The sequence below is a fragment of the Crocuta crocuta genome, unplaced genomic scaffold (assembly GCF_008692635.1).
Source record: "Crocuta crocuta isolate KB4526 unplaced genomic scaffold, BGI_CrCroc_1.0 scaffold124, whole genome shotgun sequence".
Classification (NCBI taxonomy): domain Eukaryota; kingdom Metazoa; phylum Chordata; class Mammalia; order Carnivora; family Hyaenidae; genus Crocuta; species Crocuta crocuta.
Genome location: NW_027551573.1, coordinates 3776766 through 3800777, shown reverse-complemented (window position 1 = coordinate 3800777; position 24012 = coordinate 3776766).

Below are 24012 nucleotides of genomic sequence, written 5' to 3'. Positions count from 1 at the left end.
CACGTCTTCCCACCAATAGCGTCGATGACAACCGCTGACGCTGTGGGGTGTCTCCCGGATGCCAGACGCCATGCCAAGCACTTCTCATGCATGGACTTACTTAGTCTCGCCCACCACCCCATGAGAGAGGAACTACCAAGTCCGATCCTCATTTTACAGCTGAGGTTCAGAGAGGTTAAGTAACGTGCCCGCAGTCAAACAGGCATAAGGCATAGGGCTGTGTTTCAAAGCCTACATTGTTAATCCAGACGCTTTCTGACCTCTGAACGTCAAGGATGAGTCAGTACACAGAACCTGACCTGTTCACCAAATTCTAGAAACACAACAGGAAGTTCACAACCCAAAGCAGTATGCAAGCCCTTAAAAAAAGCCGAGGGAGGGAGAGCTGATACTATAATCAGTCAATCAAACAAACTGCCTCTCTCTCTCTCTCTCTCACATACACACACACACACACACACACACACACAATCTCTTTCTTCACCAGACACAGATATTTCTTCTATCTCTGCTGGACAATTTGATACATTGAGTCCAGTGCTTTCCGCAGGGACACCAGGACAGTTAAATCACCGCCAGGCAAGCAATCACGGTGACTTCAACAAATAACAAATTAAAAAACGCGGATGTCATTTGGGTTGCCGGGGTGCACAAGTATCTTGGGGAGCATTTACCATCGAGTCAGACCTCAGCACTCTTGGGAAACAATGCCCAGGTAATTATTTTAAATGAGCATTAATTATGTCATTATTAGAAATGGGGAGAAAATGCAATTTCCTTCTGTCACTTCTTGATATCTTAACTAGAAGAATATTTGCCATGCTATTATAACAAGCGACCATTCGCATAATGGTGCCCAGGCAATAACAAGGAGACATGTACATTTTCATATGAATATATCATGCCTAACTAATGAGATTGCTCATTTCATAACTTCAGTTCCATTTTTATTATTTCATAAAACTGGAAGTCCTTATCCATTTTATGAAAAACACCAAACCTTTGTGAAATTCATTAAATAAGCATAAAAAATTCATTAAACAAGTGAATTCCATTCAGGGCTGCTTTGATGCAAATGCCCTTTAAGCAATGTAAAACTCCATATTGATTTAACCTTTCATGTTCTGATATTTCCATGTGGATATAAAAAAAAATTCTTTATTCAGGGAATGAAATTAAGTGCTGATCCCTTGATCTGCAGCCGGGCAAGATAGATTGGTCAATTTAAGTAGTGCTGCTGATCAGCAAACAACTGAATTTAAAAGTATTAAGGCATGTCGATATTTTAAGTATTGTCACCTGCACATCAAGTAAAGGAGGGGGGGGATTATTATTCCAGCTCAATTAAGTGTGTGTTTGCTGTCAAGCTGACCTTGAAAGGGCTAGCCCATTGGGCCACGGCTTCGTGCCCTTGGAAGTTGACAAGGGCAATGGTGCCGAGATGTAAGACACCAGGAATAGCCTGAATATTTTGAATTATGTGGTCAGAGCAACCACAAAATAATTAGCCCGGAGGCACAGTCCCCTTGGGTTGTGTCCCCTCATTAGTGGGGGACGGCCAGGAGAGCAAGCACCAGTTCAGAGGAGGAGAAAGGGGTTGGCCCTTCACCCAAGAAATCTTCTGGGAGCCCTCATTAGGCAAAGAGCATAAGGCAGGTGTTAAAGAACTTCAGGGCTGTGTGGGCTCCTGGAATCCATCTAGCCACTCTTCATTCATTCATTCATTGTTTCATTCAAACAAGATATATTAGACGTCTATGCTTTGCGAAGCATTGTGCTTGGTGTGGGGAAAATAAAGTATGAACTACAGCAGAAGCCCCAAGCCTCCTAGAGCCCACAGACCGTGAGAGGAGTTTTGCAACAAATAAGCTGGTCTCTAAATATAAATAAATAAATAAATAAATAAATAAATAAATAAAATATCTGGTCCATCGTGTTAGGTGCCTGAATCGAATCTCAGCTCTGCTATTTACCAGTTGTGTGTTGAGTGGCCTTAAACAAGTGATCCAGTCTCATCAGCTGCCTTGTGTTGCCATTTCATGGGGCCACTGGTAAATGAGATATTGCGTATAAAAACCCTCGGCAGAGTGGATGGCAAGCAGAGAGTGCCTGATAAGTGGTCATCCCGACCATCATCCTCATCATCACCGTTATTTCTATGTGAATTTCTCATGGGACAGATAAAGAAACTGAGACTTGGAGGACACAAAGGCTGGGACTCAGAGGAGAGTTTCCCAAACCAACAGTGGCCCCCCCACAGCGTCCTGAGCTATGAGTTCCGTCTTCCAATGGACTCCTGACTCAAACTGGCTTTTGTGACGGTAAAATCCAGGGCCGGATCTGCTTCAGGTGAGGCATGATCCAGGAGCCCGGTGATGTCACCAGATCCAGCCTCACTCTACACTTTTCTGCTTCCTTTGCTGGGTGATGACTCCAGTGTCAGCAAGCATTTCCTCTCCCAGTCACAAAATGACTTTCGGTAGCTTGGACCACTTCCTGCGTCTTTGTTCATGCCCCTGAGGGGAAGAAAGAGAATCTTTGTGTCCTCACTCCCATTCAAAAACTGATAACCAATATCATCAGACCAGCTAAAGTCACATGTTCACTCCTGAATCAATAACTGGAACCAGTAGATGGAAGGCGCTGATTGGCTTGGGCTGGTCTCACTCACATTTCACGTTGGGCGGGGGATGCCATCAGCCCCATCCAGAATCACAGAAATCAGGGGCTCCTGGCAGAGTGGGGGATGGTAGGAAAATGCAAGCGGGAGATAAAACCACAAATGTCCTCACACACACGCAAAAGCCACACACCACTACAGGGTGGGGATTCTACCAGACCCAACTGGATATTCATAAAAACAATGGCATGAGAAAGAGTGAAATCTACATTCTTAGCAACCCACACCGGAGGGTGAGCTTCAGAAAGGCAAGGATCACACTTGTCTCGCTTCACCAGCCTCCCCCCAGGGCATGGTGCTGTGCATTTGGAGCCGCTCTGTCATGGTTATGAGCATCAGATGACTTGGCAAAAGCCGGAATCCCAGCCCTACCACTTACACACGTGAACTCTCCCTTTGTGAAAGGGCAAAAAACATTCAGGATCCGTCTACAGAGTATTGTGAGCATCTGGTGAAGGAATATCTGTAAATCACATAAAAGAAATCTGGCAAATAGGAAGCATTAAATAATGTTATATGTATTATTATTATCAGTAGGTACTGCCAGACCCCAGTCTGTCCCTCGGTGATATTTCACACTGAACATGCCTCCAGTCTGCCCTGCACTCTCTTGGTCAGCACCTCTGCATTGATGTGCCCCAACTCCTCAAGACCCAGAGCAAAGCCTTCCTGTGAACACTGTCCTAAGACCCAGCACTAGAAGCACCCCCTCTGCTTTACAATCCTCCAGATCTTTCTCTGCTCTCTCTTTGGGAGCCCTTGACACACGCCCTTGAAGTGCTGTTTGCCTCTTTGCTAGAGGCACTCAGGGAATGTTGGAGGCAAGGAGTTCTTTTCTGCCTATAGATCAACCCAATCATGGTATTCCAGTAAAACATATGGGGCAACAGGGAGGGGGTTCGGTCTCTGGTGTTGGAATCAGGGCACAGATGTATCTAAATGTGTAGGGCTCCCTTGGTTGCAAAGGCCCAAAACCCCAACTCAAACTAGTTAGCAGGGCTGTGGAAAGAAAAAATAGTATGCTTATCATGATGGTATTTTTTTCTAAGTTTATTTATTTTGAGAGAGACAGAGACGGCGCAAGTTGAAGGGGAGCAGGGAAAGAGGGAGTCCCAAGCAGTTTCCACAATTCCAGTGCAGAGCCCGACACGGGTCTCGAACCCACAAAGTCGTGAGATCATGACCTGAGCCAAAACCAAGAGCTGGACGCTTAACCGACTGAGCCACCCAGACATCCTGGAAGGTGGTATTCTTGATAAGAAAATGCTCACAGATTCAGAGACTGTTAAGATTTTTGTAATACCAAAGGACTCAGGAATGTGTAGCGGTGCAAGGCCATGCAGAAGATAACAGGGGTGCATTCACTAGGTCCCCCAGAGTCCCCAGCCCTGGAGGAAATCACGCGCACAGAGTACTGATCAGGTATAGGGGGCTCCATTTGGCATCTCCACACGGAATGAACTGGGGTCAAGGTGTATACCCTCTGGCCTTCATCTTCCCTGACTCTTCTGTAGCCTCTTGCCCCGTCCCTGCTAACACACAGCATCACATTACTGGATCGAGAGGCCAAGTGAAAAATGCAGGATGATTTTCCGGGACCAAGTCCTGGAAACTGAGCTCTTAGCAAGTGTTTACTGAAATAGTTCCATGAGACAATGCTGTTCCCTCTGTCACTCGATCGGTAGAGAATCTGAGACATGGGGAGCAATGAACTGACTTGTTCTAAGTCAAGAGTTCATGGGGCGCCTGAGTGGCTGGGTTAAGCGTCCAACTTCGGCTCAGGTCATGATCTCACAGTTCATGGGCTCGAGCCCCGCGTCAGGCTCTGTGCTGACAGCTCAGAGCCTGGAGCCTGTCTTCAGATTCTGTGTCTCCCTCTCTCTGTGCTCCTCCCCTGCTTGTGCTCTGTACCCTTCTCTCAAAAATAAATAAACATTTGTTTAAAAAAAGAGTTTTGTGACCCTGTTTACATGATTCCAGACCCCCAATCCCTCCACCTCGAGGCTATGGTGCCCTGTTGATGGCAAACCACTGAACAGAGGGTAAGATAGACGGGCACGTGAGGGTTCTGGCTGCAGGCAGACCTCGTCCGCAGTAAAAGCTGAACAACTGGACCTGGGGCTGACTCTCTCCTCTTCAGACTTATCCTCAGCAGGTAGAACTCATTCTCTCACAGCAAAGAGAATCCGCCTTGAATTGGAACACAGCTGAGTCACACTTTCTGCATTGCATACCGGTGGTTCTATCTGGTACCCAGTGCTGGTCCGCTGGGGTCAGTGGGCTGGTGTTCTCCAAGAGCTGGGGTGCCTGGGCCACATGGCTCAAAGGGGTGGAAGAACTCTGTGGAGGCACTGAGCCCACAGCACCAGAGAAGTCCAAGCATTGGCTGAAGTCCCAGCTTCTCTAACTTAAGGGGGAAGGAACAAAATGAAATCTACATGGCATGCGTCTGATGTTTCAAAAAAAAAAAATCTGATGAGGTGCAAATAGTCACTAGGGCTCTTTCTCGTCTTTAAACCTGCTTAGTACTGAGTATTCCTGCTCACCGCCAGCAAGAATAAAGCAAGAGATGGTAAAGGCGGTTCTGCATGGATGTATACGTACGCATGGATGTATACGCACGGCTTGTGCAGGTGGCCAAGCACGTTGCAAAAGTATCGGCCAACAGAGTGGGTCGTCTGCTCTGCTCTGAATCTTAATAACCATATAGCATGCGAAGCCCTCAATGGCATTACGAGTCTCTCTCTGCCCTTCGTGAGCTGGGTGACTTTGGACAAGTCGCTCCCCCTCTCTGAGCCTTCACTTCTTCCTCTGTGATTGGGGACAAGGGAAGCGAAGAGGCCGTGGTTTTAAAATTAGGTTCTGCTGAGCCCTTAGGCCTCCCTCAGGAGACCTTGTAGGAGGAGGGTCGGGGGCTCGGTGGGTGGGATTCTGAGCCCCCTCCCCCGCCGCGAGCCCCCCTTAACCAGACTATCCTGCTTTTATCTCTTTTATAATCAGGGTTCTGCATAATATTTTGAGGGAAGAAACAGTTCTGAGGCTCAAAGGAAAATGAAAACCACTTTGCCAACTGATCTCAGAGGACTTCCAGCGCTCACACCCCAGCAGCCTGGGGAGATGATGGTCTGCCTTTCCTAGTCCTTCGGCCTCTTGCAAATCTTGCAAATGCGTTCGGCACCAAAGCGAAACCACACCCAGACGCCTGTCTGCATGCTGCCTGCTGGGGGGACCAGATGGCTGTCCCCCCCCACGCCCCCCACTCCCATGATGGGAAAAGCTCTCCCTCGGAGCATGAGACCATCACAAAAGAAGGGCTTTCTTCTTCTTCGGCAGGACCTCACCCTCCACTTCCCTTCTGCCTTTCCTGTTCATGTTCCCCTTAGAAAATCCAGCAGCCTCACGGTAAGATGGGGAGTCATTTTCCCTCTTGTCTAAACCGTTTCATGTGCGGTCTCTCAGTGTCCGTGAGATTGAAGTAGAGCTTGCAGAGGCCTGGGAAAACCCATCTATTCATTTACGTTAATAACAACTGCTGACAAACAGTATCTTTCCTTTCTTGCTGATAAATTATGCCTTTCATGACGGACATTTGATGGCAAAAGCCCTTGGCACTACTTGAAGGCATTTAACTTAAAACCATTATTAGATTTCTGTTTAGTGCTCCCTCGACACTCCCCCCATCCAAAAATAAGGCCTTCAGGTACCTCTGAGATATATAAGTACACGTTGTCTTCAGAAACCACCCTCACACCAAAGGCAAATACTTTAAAAGTTGCTTTGTAATATTAAAAGAGAAGAGAGAGAGAGAGCGAGAACGTGCATGAGAGAGAACCGGGTGGGTTTTCCATGATTACTAATTTAGCAGACTCTGTTATGTTTTATTGATAGTTCTAAACATAAATTTGCCTTTGGTATACTTTGCTGCCGATGCCTAAAATAAGACATGTAAGAACACATAATCCTACGCCTACGGCTTTTCAGAATATTGTACAAAAGCTCTTTGTAGCAACCCAAGCAAGAGATATTTAAAGTGAGAAGTGCAGGGCTGCAAATTTGGGTGGAAAGAGAAGTCGCTTGCTGCTCGCTGGTACAGATCTCAAAACCCCAGCGTTCATGCAGTTTTAAATACAACATTTCTTCCAGTTTATTCTTGAATTAGGAATCCTGATCTCGCCCACATTTTATTATTTGCAATTGAAGAATCGTGCGCATGAGGCCCCAAGTTCACAGGAGAAAAAGAATACATATCGCACCGCTTAGGAGGGTGGTTATTTATGTTTCTAGCCTGCCGAGGATGCCAGCATCGTGCGTGTTACGAGGTGCCTTCACACGCTCAGAGAGACACAAAAGTCTGTGCACACAGCCCATAAAAAGCAATCGCTTTCAAGGATTTGCTGTCAGGTTTTTGTTTTCTTCCTCCCTTCTTCCTTTTTATTTATTTTTTTTTAAAATGTTTTATTTATTTCTAGGAGAGAGAGAGAGAGAGACAGCATGAGCAGGGGAGGGTCAGAGAGAGAGGGAGTCACAGACTGAAACAGGCTCCAGGCTCTGAGCTGGCAGTCAGCACAGAGCCCGACGCGGGGCTCGAACCCACGAACCGCGAGATCATGACCTAAGCGAAAGTCGGACGCTTAACCAACTAAGCCACCCAGGCGCCCCTTCCCCTTCTTCCTTTTTAAACCATGAGGTGCCATGGGATAATCAGACGTATATATTTTATCTTCCAAATACGAATGGGTCTGAATACAGGCTGAACGATGGAGGAGGTCATGATGCCATTCATTATAGGCACATTTTTATTTATAAATAAACGATCTCGATAAAAATGTTTTATCCAAGAGGAGAGCTACTGTGAGCTGTTTCATAACGTTGATACCAGGACCTGACGCCTTCCCCCACTCCCCCACCCCCCTGATGCCCCAGCATCATCTTCATCCTGGCGGACAATACCGTTCTCACAAAATGACATGTTCAATATCAAACCAGTTGGCTTTTGCCCCCAACTTGCGAACGGCTGGCCATCGAGGCAGTCAGGAAGGCCTCATTTTGTGGTTCTTTGAGGCCCTTCCAAGGGGCAAACCCTCTGTTCTGGCCCCGTTCTGCAGACAGCAATGCAGGGCCCGAGCAGAAAGGTGCAGAAAGGTGCAAAGCCATCTCTTAGTATTATTTTAAAGGAGACAAAGTATCTAATAGTGCGCTCTAGGCAAACACACTCTCAGAGACAGATCAGCTTAACTCCCTGGTATCCTGGAGCACAAAGCATTTTAATAAAAAAAAGATTTTGGCTGGCGTATGGGGCTGAATCACGGGGCCTCTTTCATAGATAAAGGTCCTCAAAGAGAAGCAGCCGGTAGCATATCTGATGTTAAATTGAGCTCCGGGGCCTCTCCTCCATACTCTACCTCGGGCCCTGGGAGCTAAGTGGAGGGCAAAGAGGAGGCCTCCTCTCCACCCCCCTCCCCAGCCAGGGCTGCCTCCCCCACGCAGGTGAGCTCCCCAGCGCCCCCAGGCCACCAGCACAGCCCAGCGCAGCCTTCCCCGCCCCGTGTGGGTAACAGCTCCTTGTTAACAGCTCCCGCACAAGGCTTTTCTGCACAAGGACCTCTGGGCTCCTTTTAGCTCCTTCTCTCCAAGAGCTTAAGTGCCTCGCAGGCTGCGAGGGAGGGCCTGAGTCCCAGGGGCGCTGGCTGCTTCATCCCTGACTCCGGTCAGTGTTTTCTGTGCTCCTACTGTGTGCAAAGTGTGGATCTGAGGACGGTGAAATCAGACCACAGGTCCAAAGGGAGCAGATAAAATACAGTCTGGTCATAGGTCCATTCATTCATATACTTGTTTCTTTTTTTTAAGTTTTTATTTATTTAAAAAATATTTTTGTATGTTTTTTACTTATTTCTGAGAGAGAGAGAGACAGTGTGCGCAGGGCAGGGTCAGAGAGAGAGAGAGTATCTGAAACAGGCTCCAGGCGCTGAGCTGTCAGCACAGAGCCCAACGCGGGGCTCAAATCCACGAACAGTGAGATCATGACCTTTGCCGAAGTCGGACGCTTAACCGACTGACCCACCCAGGTGCCCCAGTTTTTATTTATTTTTGAGAGACAGAGAGAGGGACGGACAGACAGAAGGCCCAAAGGCGACTCTCTGCTGATAGCCCAGAGCCCGATGCAGGGCTTAAACTCACAAACAGTGAGATCGCGACCGGAGCAGAAGTCGACGCTTAACCTACTGAGCCACCCAGGTGCCCTCATGCTTGTTTGTGAAAATGCCTCTGTGTCACGCCCTCTTCTACACGATGGGGTATCCTAACAATAAATGAACGTGATTCCTACTTTCATGGAAAGCACCTAACAAAATGCACATAATACACGTAACAATCAGGGGCTATGGGATAAAGAGGGCTCGGTTTTTGGTTTTTGTTTGTTTGCTTGTTTGTTTGTTTCAAGAAGACCCTTCTGGTGGAAATCCCAGTGCTATTTGCAAGGAAATTTTGGTCACTGGAGTGCAGGGGCTCCCTCCGAGGAAGGTCAAGAAAGAACATGCTATGAGATGCATTTAAGAGTAAGGAGGAGGGCACTTCTTGGGATGAGCACTGGGTGTTATTATGTAAACCAACTTGACAGTAAACTATAAAAAAAAATAAAAATAAAAAAAAGAGTAAGTCCTCCTGGGGGTCCCGATGGGCTGAATCAGAAGAGCCTGTGACTCTTGATGCCAGGTTATGAGTTTGAGCCCCACATTGAGTGTAGAGCCCAACACGGGGTGTAGAGATTACTAAAAAAAATTAATGGTTGTGTCCATTAGGCATCTGACTCTTGATTTCAGCTTAGGTCATGATCTCACAGTCTGTGAGACTGAGCCCCATGTGGGGCTGACAGTGCAGAGCCTGCTTGGGATTCTCTCTCTCCCTCTCTATGCCCTCCCCTGCTTGTGCTCTCTCTCTCTCTCTCAAAATACAAAAACTTTAAAATAAATAAACAAACAAACTTTTAAAAAAAGAGTAAGTCCTTTTAACCCATGTGCCCTTTGTTTGCTGGACACAGTGCTGTTTGGAAGTTTGGGGCTAAATTGTTAATTCCAACTGCCAGGGAGGTAGGAGAGGTGAAAGGGAAGAATAAAGACAGAGCAAGAAGGTAGGCTGGAGTCAGATCACCTCGCGGCCCATGAAGACATTACGTAAGTTCGTAATTTTAACAATTACTAGCATTTTCACTGGTCATTGGAGTCCCCTTGGGAACAGATCTAGGGCCGGGGGGAGGGGGAGAGCAGAGTGAGGCACCCAGGGGGTAGCGTTTAAGGAGGTGTCCACTCTTAGGATCCTGCAAGTGCCAGCAGCCCCCGACTGTGGGGCTCCCCCTTAAATTGTGCACACTAGGTGGCTCGTTCACTTTCCCCTGGCCCCAACCCTATCGGGGAGCTTTTACAAATACCCACCGCTGGGCCACACCCCAGAGGCTCTGACTGCATCGAAGGGCGTGGGTGTGGAGATGTTTTAAAGCCCCCACGTGATTATAACATGCCAGTCTTGAGAACCACTGATAGAGCAAGTGTCCCCAAGCAGGGCACAGGTAGCAGAGCTATTGCTGATCAAATAGTAACGCTGAAAGCAGGGAAGCCTGGTCCGATTCCTCGCATATGCTGGGCTCTGTCCTGGAAGCTCGGCCAGTTTCAGCTTTCCCTCTTCTGATGATGGAGGTCGGTCCTGATCACAGCGGCCGTTGGGAGGACTTCCACACCCTAGCTCCCTAATTCTGGTGACAGCCCTGCAAAGTAGTCATTACCATTTACGAAGAGGGAACCAAGGCCCAGAGAGGTTAAGACCCATGTCTAAGATACACACGGACAGGAAATGGGGTGTGCATACGCTCTTAACCTCTTTTTCAAAGCACGTGCTCTTAACCTTCCACCCAGCTACACAGACTCTTTCCTAGGCACCTATAATGAAGGGTAAACGTGGCTCAGAATCTGTGATCTGGGAGCAGTTTTACTTAGAAAAGGTCCATTGTCCTTGACCTAGGAGGAAAGCAAGCCACTGTTTGACTTTTTACCTCTAGAATTTGCGAGTGTCCAGTTGGGGAGCCCACGTCTGATCAAGGCTGGATTTCCAGCTTGCATCTGGCTCCAGGAGGGACCCATGTTGCCCTGCCTAGGCCTCCAGCCAACGACAAGTAGGGCACCCGGGATACTAGGTCCATGCTAATTGTCCATTCTCCAAAGCACTCAGCCATGGCAGACCCACGCATGGACACTTACGGAACTACTTGCCTGAGTCCTTGCAATGACAGGCCCCTTTGGCTGACAGTCACAGCCCATGCAGGGGAGGTGCCTGAAAGGGAAGTGCTTGGTTTCCTCAAAGGCACAGAGGATGAAGGGGCTGGAGCAAGAACAAGGTCAAGGTCTGTCAAGGTCAACACCACCACTACCGAGAACGTGAGGTTGCAAGGCCTCGGTACACTTGAGTTGAAACTAGGATGGACTGATGCTAGAATCATCAAGAGTGGCATTCTTTGTGCTGCCAGCATGTAGCCAGGGAAATACCCGCCCCTCCTCTCTCTGCTGACAGCATCGCTCTCCTGCTCCAGGCCTTTCCAGGCTCTCCACTGTCTACTAAGCCAAGTACAAGTTCAGGTTCTTCACTTACCAGCTACCTGAACCTGGGCAAGGCCTCAACCTCCTGTAAGCATAGTTTCACTGTTTATAACATAGAGATATAATGGCAACTACTTGTGGTAGATTACAATGTGACTTTGCGGCAGCCTCCGTGCAGAGTGCAACCTATTTCCGCATTCCCTGAATCTGGGCTGGCCAAATTAAACAGTGGCTGTGTGTCAACTCCAAACCTAGGCCTCAGATGCTTTGCAGTATCCTGTTAACTTCCTCAGAATCCTGTCTCTTGCATGTGAACAAGCCCAAACTAGCCTGCTGAAGGGATATGAAAGCATTCAACAGAACCTGTCCAGCTAGGCCTTCTTACACTTGATCTATAAACCTCTCTAGATTCACCATAAATAATAAAGGACTGTTATTTTAAGCTACCAACTTTTGGAATAGTTTGTTACACAGTGATAACTGACCGATACACTATGTCATAGTGTTTCATGGTTCTCAAGTGAGATAATGTATCTAAAGTGTTTAGAGCAGTGTAAGTACTCAACAAACACCAATTAGTACTAGTAATCATACTAATTTTAATAGCATCAGCTGAAGAAAACACTCTAAACTCATAATGTTCAGTGTATCCTGCTTATCTTACAGTATGCTATACATACTTTGCACATCTCACACCTTAAACTTGATTATACCCTTCTCCTTCCCTAAAATGCTCTTTACTGCATTTACACCCCACCCCAAATCATCTCTGACCTCGAATCCTTAGCTGAAATGCTACCAGGTCCAAAAAACTTTCAATGATGACCATCAACAGAACCCATTTCTCATTTTTCTGTGTATCCTTAGCACTTTGATGATTTATCATAAGATCATACTTTGCACTGTTTTGGAGTTATGTCTGTCTCTCCTGCATGACTGTAGGCTTTCTGAAGGCACATCTGGGGACATGTTAACCTCTGTGCTTCCTCAGTGGGCCTAAGTCAGGAATGGCGAAAATAAAAATGTGGGGTACCAGTTGGCTCTAGCCAGTTGGTGGTCTTCCTGGAGCACTAAGTTGAAAAGTATCAAACCGTGAACCAAACGGGAAAGGAACCCCTTTCAGAGCAGGGACTCAGATGTTTGCTCATGTCATTCAGTTTAGAAACTTCCTATTTGAAACAAACAAAAATGACACCATGCCACATTCCTCTACTATGTCTACTTGTTAGCTCAACTTACTCTCACGACTATCCTCATTTTATTATTTTCTGCATTACAGCAGAGGTTAAACGGCTTGGCTGACATTACTCAGTTAGCAAGAGGCAGAACCCAAACTTGAATGTGGATCGCCTGCCTCTAAACTCCAGGCTTCTACTGTGGGATACGAATTGTCCTAATTGTCATCATAGCCCCGAGTTTATATTTTCATGCACCATGGAAATTCACTTCAATTATGCAAATTGGAATATTTATTTAAAACACAGAAAAGGACAATATAGCCCAAAGCATGCGTGCATATGTGCATGCATATACACAGCAGAGAACCATAAAAAAAAATCAAATGACTTGCTTTTAGCTCTTTTCTACCATAATTTCCTGCCATAATTCTTGGCGTGTGCAGGCAGGCATGTGCCATTGTTATCGCTGTAATGACATCATAAGGTCGCAATTTAATGAGTGATTTGCCCAGTGCAAAATGAAGAAATATTTCTCATATAGCAGTCTGGGCTGGGAGATCAAGGTGCTCTGGTAAATCCAATTTTCTGGTTAATGAAAAGGGACTACCTGGAATATTATATAGTAGTGAGGAACAATGAATTAGAAGTACTTACAAGAATGTCAACAGGTCACAAAAACAGAATGCTTCATGAAAAAAAGAAGAAAAGTGGGGTGCCTGGGTGGCTCAGTCAGTTACACATCTGACTCTTGATTTCAGCTCAGGTCATAATCCTAGGGTCGTGAGATTGAGCCCCATGTCGGGCTCCATACTGTGCATGGAGCCTGCTTAGGATTCTCCCTCTCCCTCTCTCTCTCTCTGCCCCTCCCCCACTTGCTTGCAGACTCTCTCAGAAAAAGAAAAAAAGGAAAAAAGAAAAGAAGGAAAGGAGATCAGATCTTCAATACAATCCAGTTCACAAAAATCAAGATCACATACACTGAGCCACATACACCTTTGACAGATAATGCCATTATGCTTATCAGGGGCAAGGGAGTGGAGATGGAAATCACCAAAAAGGGAAAAATAAAGTTAGCAAGATGGGGCTTGACTCAAATAATGATGATAATTGGCTAAGAAGTGAAAAAAGTGAGTGACACAAATCCATGACAGAGGTTCAAACTTTATTAATTAAAAATAAATTAATTGGGGCACCTGGGTGGCTTAGTTGGTTAAGCGTTCGACTTTCCCTTAGGTCATGATCTCGCGGTTCGTGGGTTCGAGCCCGGCATCAGGCTCTGTGCTGACTGCCAGCTCAGAGCCTGGAGCCTGTTTCAGTCTGTGACTCCCTCTCTCACTGACCCTCCCCTGCTCATGCTGTCTCTCTCTCTCTCCTAGAAATAAAGAAAACATTTAAAAAAAAGAGAATTTATTAAAAAATAAATTAATTGGGGCACCTGGGTAGCTTAGTCATTTAAGTGTCTGAATTTAGCTCAGGTCATGATCTCCCTGTCCATGGGTTCAAGCCTTGCATCAGGCTCTGTGCTAACAGCTAGCTCAGAGCCTGGAGCCTACTTTGGATTCTGTGTCTCCCTCTCTCTCTGCCCCTCCCCAGCTCACACTCTGTCTCTTTCTCTCTTAAAAATAAATGAACATTATTTAAAAATTTTCTGTATAAACAGAGCCTGGGTGGCTCAGTCGGTTAAGCATCCAACTTCAGCTCAGGTCATTCACGGCTTGTGAGTTCGATCCCCGTATTGGGCTCTGTGCTGACAGCCCAGAGCCTGGAGCCTGTTTCAGAGTCTGTGTCTCCCTCTTTCTCTGCCCCTCCGCAGCTCAGTCTCTCTCTCTCCTTCAAAAATAAATAAATTTAAAAAAAAGTTTCTGTGTAAATTAATGGATTTGAAATATACAAACACCCCAACTACCATCACAAGTATTACCCCCAAAAGTACTTTACTGTGGACAATAATTTTCTCTGCCTGCCATTCTATAAATACACATAAAACACCTTTTGATGGTACAGGTGTTGGGAGTACGGAATAATGTAGAATCTCAAGGAAGTGCTAATATTTACAGAGCACCTATTGAATGCTAAGCTCTGCCCAAGGCGTGTTACGCATATTATAATTAATTCCCATAACATAATAGCAATTATTTCCCCCTTTTTAAAGATAAAGAAGTCAAGGCCAGCAGGTCAAGAATTTTACCCAAAAGCATGGCTAGAAAATGGCAGAGCTGGCATTCAGACTCATCCCTCTGTCCACAAAGCCCAAGCTCTCTCCACAGCATCACGCCATATACAAACCATACAAACTGGTATTACGGCAAAGTGGGGGTGGAGACACAAGACATATATTCTTGTCTTTATGTAGCTCAGTGGAATTATGATAAGCCCTGGATGGACTGCAAGCTCCTTGGAGGCACACATCTTCATCCCTACAGAGGCAGTGTTCAGCACAATGCCTGACTTCACATTCTTGTCAAATGAGAAAAGTAACTAACGGCATTGAGAATAGAAGTGCACTTTGCTGGCTGTACTCAACTGAATAGCTTTCCAAAGAAGGCAAATGTTATTTTATTTATCCTTTTATATAGAGACTGGGAAGTGGCACGGGTAAGCACAGGCACCTAATTAGCATCTCATAACACAATTTACCACAGACAAACCTGGGCCAGAGAAGGCTCTCGCCCACTCCCCAGAGTGGGAGGTTATGTGGATTCTTCTACTTAAGTAGAAGAAGGATCTGAGGCCGGTTGCCACATCCCAGCTTCCGAATCGCCAGCATGATCGCCATCACCATCCTACCGCTACATTCTCATCTTCACTACCGCCTCTGTTCATCCAACATAGTGCCAAAGCCGGAGCTAAGCATTTCACATGAGTCCTCCCCTTTAACAACCTTGTAAGTCAGTGCTAGTGTTGATCCTATTTTACAGATGAACAAATGAAGCCTCAGAGAGGTTACTTGCCCGAGATCACATAGATCATAAGCAATAAAATAGTACATTAGTCAGGACAGGTCAGAATGTGCTTCAGTGACAAATATCTCCCAAACCTCAAAGGCTTAACTTTTGCAAATTTTGCCACAGGGCTGAGGATGTCAGAGCCAACCGCTTTCCAGACAGCGACTCCAACATCCGGTGGCTTTCCCACCTCAGCGTGAGTTCTGCACATTTGCAGAGGGAAGGGGACAGAAAAGGGGGCATCTCCTACAGAGATTTCTCATTTCCTCTGCCCACAAGTGACTCACATTACTCCTATTTCTGTGCCCCAGTCTAACTGTAAGGAGGTTTGGAAATGTTCTTTCTAGCCAGCATGCCCAGGAAGGAAAGAAGAAGCGTTATATAGGTGAACACTAAAAAGTTCTACCACAAATAAGGACTCCAAAAGCCTGCACCCCGCATAAATGTTATTTTGGCTTCTTGAACACTTTTGTGGAACATAGGGACAATTATCACATGCTGTGCTTTGACCTGTGCTCAGACCCTTACCAGACCATTTGCATGCATTGTGGTAACCCCCACAATAACCTCACGAGATAAGCATTAAGATCCCGGGTTTACAGATGAGGAAACCCTGGTTCAGAGAGGCAAGGTGACTTTCCCAGGCCAGAGCTGGGACCCAAAGTAACGCTTTTCTACCTCCAAAACCAAACTCCATCCAACAAGATCGCAAAAGAGTTGCCTTCACTCGTGCGTTACTTTACAAAATCTACTTAAATGTGTTCTGGATTTTGCACACATGACAGTCTTATGAGATTGGTAGGAACACCTCCAATTTCACAGGGGATAACACGGAGCTCAGCAAGTTTAAATACATCGCTCCAGAGGCCATGGAGCCAATTCCATCCGTGGGCAGAGATGAAACACCCTCAAGGCAAAGAGTTCCAAGCCCAGGAGAATGAAAGGTAATAGGGCCCCCAACCTCATCTTGGCAGCGCAGTCCCTGGAGGGAGAGAAGGCAAGAGAAATTCCAACCCCTGCAGAGTTCATGCTCTTAAACACTTATAAAAGCTTTAAGATCCAGACAAAATCCAGACCTAAGTGCAAAGGTTACTGGAGTTGGGATTTTATTGCCAGATGTAAATCCATCTTCTCTAAGACCTGCTCGAGGTCCCTTGTGCCTTGCTTGACATATTTCATGTGCGCTGAATGGATTTGTTGGCTCCTTGTTGCCTTCGTAAATTATGAAGTCCAAGTTTCTAGGGGCCTGGATCCAGCATGGGTAGCTCTAACTGTCCCACTCCAAGCACTGAACGGAGCACAGCTTTGTTTTGTCTGTGGGGCTGCCCTGATTGACTCTTAGATCCACCATGTTGGATTGCAGCGGGGAGGCGGACTGCTCGGCTCACGATAGGTCCCCCTGACCCAGAGCTGACTGATCCAACCACAAAGATACTGAACCAGAAATGGACCAATTAAATTCCCTCTCTCTCTCTCTCTTTCTCTCTCTCTCTTTTTTAGGAATATGGCACTTATGAAAAGCGACAATGTTGGAGGCCAAGACTCCTTAATGGCAACCTCTGGAGAGAAATTTCCCTAAGCCTCTTGCTCTCAATCTCTAAATGTGTCTCCCCACGTTTGGATGTCTATATCTTACCTCCCTTTTACCTTTTAGTCCCACTTCACTGAGCCAACATCCATCTGTTGCAGTGACCAAAAGAATCTTGACTGACATGTGTTAACCCCCCCTCAAAACAGAGATACCCCATCTCCGGCCTTCCCACAATCCAAGACCTATTTTTCTGTATGTCTCCCCCAAATCCCGCAATGTCACCTACTTTCTTTTGGAACCCTGTAGAATGGTACAGCTGGGTGGGTGAGCCAGAGAAGCAGCTGAGAGTACGGGGCCTGGGCAAGAGTTGGATTTCTAGAAGTTTCTATATCTCATTAGCATAGTTATGCATGACACGGCCAGAACCCAGAGTCACCAATCACAGACTCAGTGGGACCCAGCGTCCATCTCCGTCTGCCCCTAACCACTTTCTCTGGCCGCATCCCATTCCTTCCCTCTTATCTCTCTTATTATGATCCCCAAATAGCTCCCTCCACAGTTCTGCATATGCCATTTCCTCTCTTACCTGGAACACCCCCTCCTCCTCCCATTAAAAACCCAGCTTGTCTGCCACAGCCAGGTTATTTCTTGATCTTCTGCACACAGCTCCAAGGCACGGTTAGTTAAGATTAGTTGCCCCCATTGCGCGTTACACTTATTCCCTCTCAGTGCACTTATCATGTTGTGTTATTATTATCTGATTTATTTCACGTCTGTGCCCCGCGTTGGAGTCCTTGTTATATGCCCCTCCTTCTTTGGATGAATGCCACCAAATGAGCTATCGTTGCCTCTGTACAAAGTGGACTTTTGGCGTTTGTTTCCTTTTTTTTTTTTTTTTATAAGCCCTTCCTAAAGAGATGTAGCCTCATGGGGAAAAAGTCTGCAAAGATCTAGCTCCTAAATGTTGAAGTAGGATGTATCATAAATGCTGCCCCGTGAGCATGCCTGGCCCTGTACAGAACTAAAGAGGAAAGTGTACAGATACGGGGAGAGGTGAGTGAGCAGAAGACAGCGAGCTGTGTAAAAGGAAAGCAAACAAAGAAGAAAAGAAGGCCAATCGCGGCAGATTCTCTTTCTGCTAGGAGCCAGCTCTGAGCGCACACAGATCTTTTCAGATGTGGTCTCCATCAAGAGTGCCCATCAGAACTTTCCCCGGGTATTAAGAGGAAAAAAATAAATACAGATCTCCTCCACACTGAGACGTACTACCCAGGTAGCAGAACAGGAGAAACATCTATGCGCGTGTTGAAAGACGCACCCTAGATCGTTAAGTGAGCGCAATGATGATGGTGTTCATCATACGTGACAGGGCTAACACTTCTGGGTGGGGACAGTGTACCAGGGTTTACACAGGAATTTATTAAATCATCAGAAGAAACCTATGTGGTAGGTTTCTTATCCCCATTTTACTGATGGGGAGATTGAAAACCAAGGACTAAGACACGTGTTCCAGAAAACACGGCTGGTATGGGGTGGAGCTCCCATGCAGGCAGCCCCTGTTTCATCGCCACACTACATCAGCTGCTAGCAGGCAGACCCTCAGCCACCATGCTATATTGTCATCAATCATGTGTGGGTGGGTGTATACGTGTGTAGACAGAGAGAGAGGGGAGGCGAGGCAGGGAGCAAGAGGTTGTATATACAGCTTACGTTTATATGGCTTGTATTAACATAGAACATTCTGGAAGGCAGCCAAGAAACTGTTAGGAGTCCACGCCTCCGGAGAGTGGGGATGAAATCATCAGATGACTTATGTGTCTCTTGCACCCCCACTATGCTGTCTTAGGAATTCATTCAGCTGTAAGTAACAGAAAACTCAATTAGCAGAGACTTAAACAAAACCAGTTTATTTGTGTGACATAAACTAGAAGCCCAGAGCCACGGGTCTATTGGCTCCCTGATGCCAGGGCCACGCTTGTGCCATCATCTCGGCCTTGCACTCGTGGAAGTTCCTCTTCTCTGCTCCGCTTATTTATTTATTTACTTACTTATTTACGTCTTCATCGAACATTTCTGTATGGTACCCGCCTACCTTGTGCATTGTCTATCTTCTGCTCCACAACGTCACCGAGATGAGGATGGAGATTTTGTTTGGTTTACAGCTGTCTCCCAGCACCTTAGACTCCTACCTGGCACAGAGTAAATACTCAATAAACATGTGTGGAACCAATGAATGAATGAATGTGGCTGCTTCAATCATCACATCCGTGTTCACTGACTCAAAACACAGGCGGGAGCATCCTTGCCTCGGATCTCTTTTATCATGAAAATAAATGCTTTCCCAGAATCCTCCACGTGATTTCCTCTAAGCCTTCTTAACCAGAATTGGCTCAAATGGTATGCTCCTCTCCCCGACCCTCCCCTCCCCGCCCCAGCAAAAGATGCTAAAAACCAGGAGGAAGGGGCCATGAATCCACATGGACCCCCAGGCAACATCAAGAGATGCAAGAAGAAGCGGCAGGTGGGTATCAGTTAGACAATCCATTGTTTCTCCCACAGGTAGTTTGGCTTTTAACCAGGTGCACATTCTCTTTTTATTATATATTTTTCTTGAAATACAAATACCCAGGCCTCACTGCAGGCCTGCTCAGAATCTCATGGGGTGAAGCTAAGGATGTGTGGGTTTTTAAAGATGCTCAAAAGATTTTGATGCACCATCCATGATACAAAGAACTTTCCAGAGTGTCTTAGAAGGCATCGGGGGGGATTTTAGAGTCCTGGAAAAGGAAGCGTGACCTGATTCCCATAAAGATGTAAGCCCGGGAGTTCTTTGTAGATGACTGCACTCAAGCTCTCCATTTCTCAGATGGGTACACTGAGGCTCCCAGAGGCAGACAGAATTGTCCAAAGCCTCCTAGAAAATCGGTGGTGGATTCAGCCTAGGTTCCAGCAATGTCTCTCAAACCAGTGTCTTGCTCTCTTCAGCTCTTGGCTACTTTGTTCTCCATCATCAGGTGGTTAAAGCCCTGGGCAGGACCCTCCCATTGCGTTTAACATTTACAGAAAAAACAACCACGTATCAGTTTTTCCTTTCTCCATTAACTGCATAATCTACAGTAATAAATTAGTCCCAAAGCAAAAAGATGTCCTTAATCCCCACGCTGTGTTCCATATCCCTGTGGTGTTTATAATGTAAAAGCAGTTTTAGTGGTTAACATCTACGCTCAGCCTTTCCCTTTATATATGTATAAATTTATAATTCATAATTATAGTTGCAGGCTTCCCCTCTGCTCTGCCTCTGCCCCTGAGCTGGAGAGTGGCACAGGAAATGGTTTATGTTCTCCGGTCTACACTGACAGTCTAATCCCGCTCATGTATTTCATGCTGTCTCTGTCAAGTCCATTTTCCCTCCACCACAAGATAGACAGTGGATTCATTGCGCCCATCTCCACAGACTCAAAGTGCTTTGTGCCTGAAGCAAAGCTAGGCATCCCTGTGAAAGATCTCACGAGCCAGCTTTGGGATAGACGCTTTCAGAAATGAAGGCAAGAAGATGCATGCCAAGGTCCTGTTGGTGGGTTGATTATTGTGGATGATACGCGTCATTCTCAGCATCATGCCTGTGCGATTGCTGTGAACGCGGCGAACTTTCTCTTCTGAGCTCATGGTCAGAGCCCACCTGAACCACCAGACAGCAGAGGCGTGTGGGGCTTTAAAACTGCCAGGGGAAATCCAGTCTCAAAACCAAAATGAAAGAACAAGGTGTCACCTTCCTAGAGATGGCAAGACTTGCTAGGCTATCCCTCCCAAAGCCTGTATGGAACGCCAAAGTCAGACTTGATGCTTTCTTGCAAAACGTCCTGGGGCCTTGGGGTGCCTGGGCGGCTTGGCTGGTTGAGCGTCTGACTTTGGCTAAGGTCATGATCTCACAGTTTATGAGTTTGAGCCTGGCAATGGGCTCTGTGCTGACAGCTCAGAGCCTGGAGCCTGCTTTGGATTCTGTGTCTCCCTCTCTCTCTGCCTCTCCCCTGCTCATGCTTGCTCGCTCTCTCTCTCTCTCCTCTCTCTCTCTCTCCTCTCTCTCTCTCTCCTCTCTCTCTCTCAAAAATAAATGAACATTAAACAAAATTTTTAATTAAAAAAAAAGTCCTGGGGCCCGTAAGTTAACCAACAGCAGTTCGAAGACCCAATGGCCCTTGGGGTGGTCTCAAAAGCTAATCAGCTATGTCACCTGAGCCAGTGGCTTAATCCTTCTGAAACCCAGTTGCTCATCGGTGGAAAGAGAGGAAGAAAACGTACCTATTTAACCCCAGTGTAGTTGGGAAAATAAGAGAGAGCAAGTTATGAATGTACAATACATTAGCCGGTAATGCGGGTAGATTTGATACAACTGTATCGCTGATGCCGCAAAGTTCCAGCCCCGTTGTGTTCTAGCCCCTTATCCCCATCAATGAGAATCTCTGAGATGTATTCTCCTAGCTGTTCAGACGTCATATATGACCCTAGTCTCAGCTGTGAAAAATATTAGCTGAGAATTCTAGGTGTTAGCGTCCAAGACACCAAGACATCTATCTGGCTGCCTCGGTTTTTTGTTGTTGTTGTTGTTGTTGTTGTTGTTCATTTCTCTGCAGATACATGGTGCTGTTTAGATATCAAAGGGTAAGGGGATCCAACCACTCAAACAGACAAGAAACAAAGCAGCTCGGATCCACTATGTGTTAGGGGAGGTGGTTACTTGTTGAAACTGTGTCATGTCGACAATGCAGCATCTGCTCTGAAATGTGTCGTTCTCTCACCACTTTGCGGCCAGCAGCTTGAGTCCAGGGCTAGCTCAACTACACCAGGCAAGGTAAACTCTCGCCCGCTCCAGCTTCCATAAAATGAAACAAGTGACATCTAATTTTGGCCAGACATTAAACTATAAGTCCCAGGGGCTCAGAGATTTTCATTGCCTCGCTGACCACGAAATGCACATTTATCTAGCAATAAATGTGATTTCAGGATGTCATGAAGATACCTAACTCCTCAGAACGTAGCCTGCTGGAGGGCAGGAAAGTCTTTAGTTCAGTGCTGACTCCTTACCTCCTAGAATCATGTCCAGTATTTAGTACACGTTCAACATGTGTACTGTTGAATACATTGATACATGTTGCTCTTCCTCAACAGGCCTGTGTGCTGCTTGAATAGAAGGGCCGGCACCTTGGATTTGCTTCTGTCCTCACTGGCGCCCTGTACTATGTATGCACAGAAGATATTGTACCAATCATAGTACATTAGGCCTATGGACTATTAGAGGTACCAGGTTGCTTAGGACCATGGTGATCTATCAAGGACAACCAATGTAATGGGGGCCATACCATAGTGTTGATTCCACAATATCAGAATCATCTCAATTGCCCTTGAAAGTCCTCCTGCAGCCGGAATTTCCACAGAACACCGCGATAGAAAATATTCACTCCAAAAGTCCGCAACTTGTGTCACTATGAAAAATGTCACAGAAGGAGATTTTTCGTACGAAATGGCAACATGCAAAAGTAATCAGTGCTGGAAGACTCAAAGATAGATGAAGAAAACAAGAGGAACAGATCCAATCGCTCTGGTTTTATGAAAAGACTTTTCCACCACCCCACTCATTTGTAAGACCCTCATGAGATCTTTTTTTATGGCAGGTTATGAATCATCCTTGTGATATCTTTAAATGGATGATCAATACTGTATTTTCCCATAAAATGTTTGGTTTGAAATCCGATTTTAAGTGCATTAGAGTTTTTGTGCGCCGAATTGGTGAATGCCATAATAAATTGTCATCAAATATGAAAGAAATATAGCATAGATTAATTGCCGTATTTATTTATGAGTCTATAAAATACGTTGTGAAAGTCCTGGCACATTTTTGGGATACCAATTTGAACCTTCAGGAAAGTTAAAAGCATTAAAAGAGACTGCAAGGAGATTTATTGCCAGAATGTTTTTAATTGCAGACCTAAGCAGGCATTCAGGTATTAGAATGGTTTTGCCCTTAATGGGCATGTGTTTCTCTTTTTTTTCCCCCCTTTAAAAATGATATACTCCCCATATTTTTATTGATTTGTGAAGATTTGCCGTAAATTACCATGGCCGGCACGTGACATCACAAATGGTCTCAGCTTCCCTAAAGTGGGGGCCCCAGGTGGCGCAAAAAAGAAGGCTCCTGGCCAGTTCTAATGCTCACCGTTAAAAGTAGGAGAAGGTGCCGTGAAAGAGAAAAGTGGGGAATGTCACTAATAAGACAAACACAGATATGGCTTGAAGATGCACAGAGTTTAATTGAAGCCTTAAAAGTCTCCAGCAATGAAATCCTTTAGGGGGAAGAATCACCAAGGCTCGTCCTTATCGCCTGCCTGGTCACAATGTCCTAGTCAGAGAGCCGTGTGCCAACTCTGCACAGTCCCTGGCTCTCATCGGAGTCAGCGTTGCGGCGGCTGCCTTTCCCATTTGTCCAGGCCACGAGTCTGTCCCCTAACTGTATGCTCAGGACCACCACCCTTAGGCCCTGTCACAAAAGGGGAAAGGCCATGGCATCTTAGCCCAGCAGATCCTAACATGTGGTTCTTTTCAGGTGCTTGTTTCTTACATGCATTTCTTTTCCTTAGACTTTGTCTTCAACAGCTATTCTCTGGGGTCAACAGCTATTCTCTGGGGCGCCTTGGTGGCTCAGTCAGTTCAGCTTTCGACTCTGGCTCAGGTCACGATCTCGTGGTTTGTGAGTTCCAGCCCCGCACTCTGAGCTGTCAGCACAGAGCCCACTTAGGATCCTCTGTGCCCTTCTCTCTCTGCCTCTCCCTCCACCCCCTCTCAAAAATAAATAAAAACATTTTTAAAAATCCTCTAAAGCTCTTCTCTGGTTGTCTCACACGTCTGCTGTTTGCTTTCCATTTTAACTCCTTGAAAACACAAGATGCCTTAAGCTCAACGTTAGAAAGATGTTACCATCCACAGGATAAAAATAATCGAGACTTTCTATATACAAAACCTGCTTTGCAATCAAGAAGTAATGCATCGAAATGCACCCTCCCACCCTCCTCTACTGAGGCAAAAGTAAAGCTTAAAAAAAAAA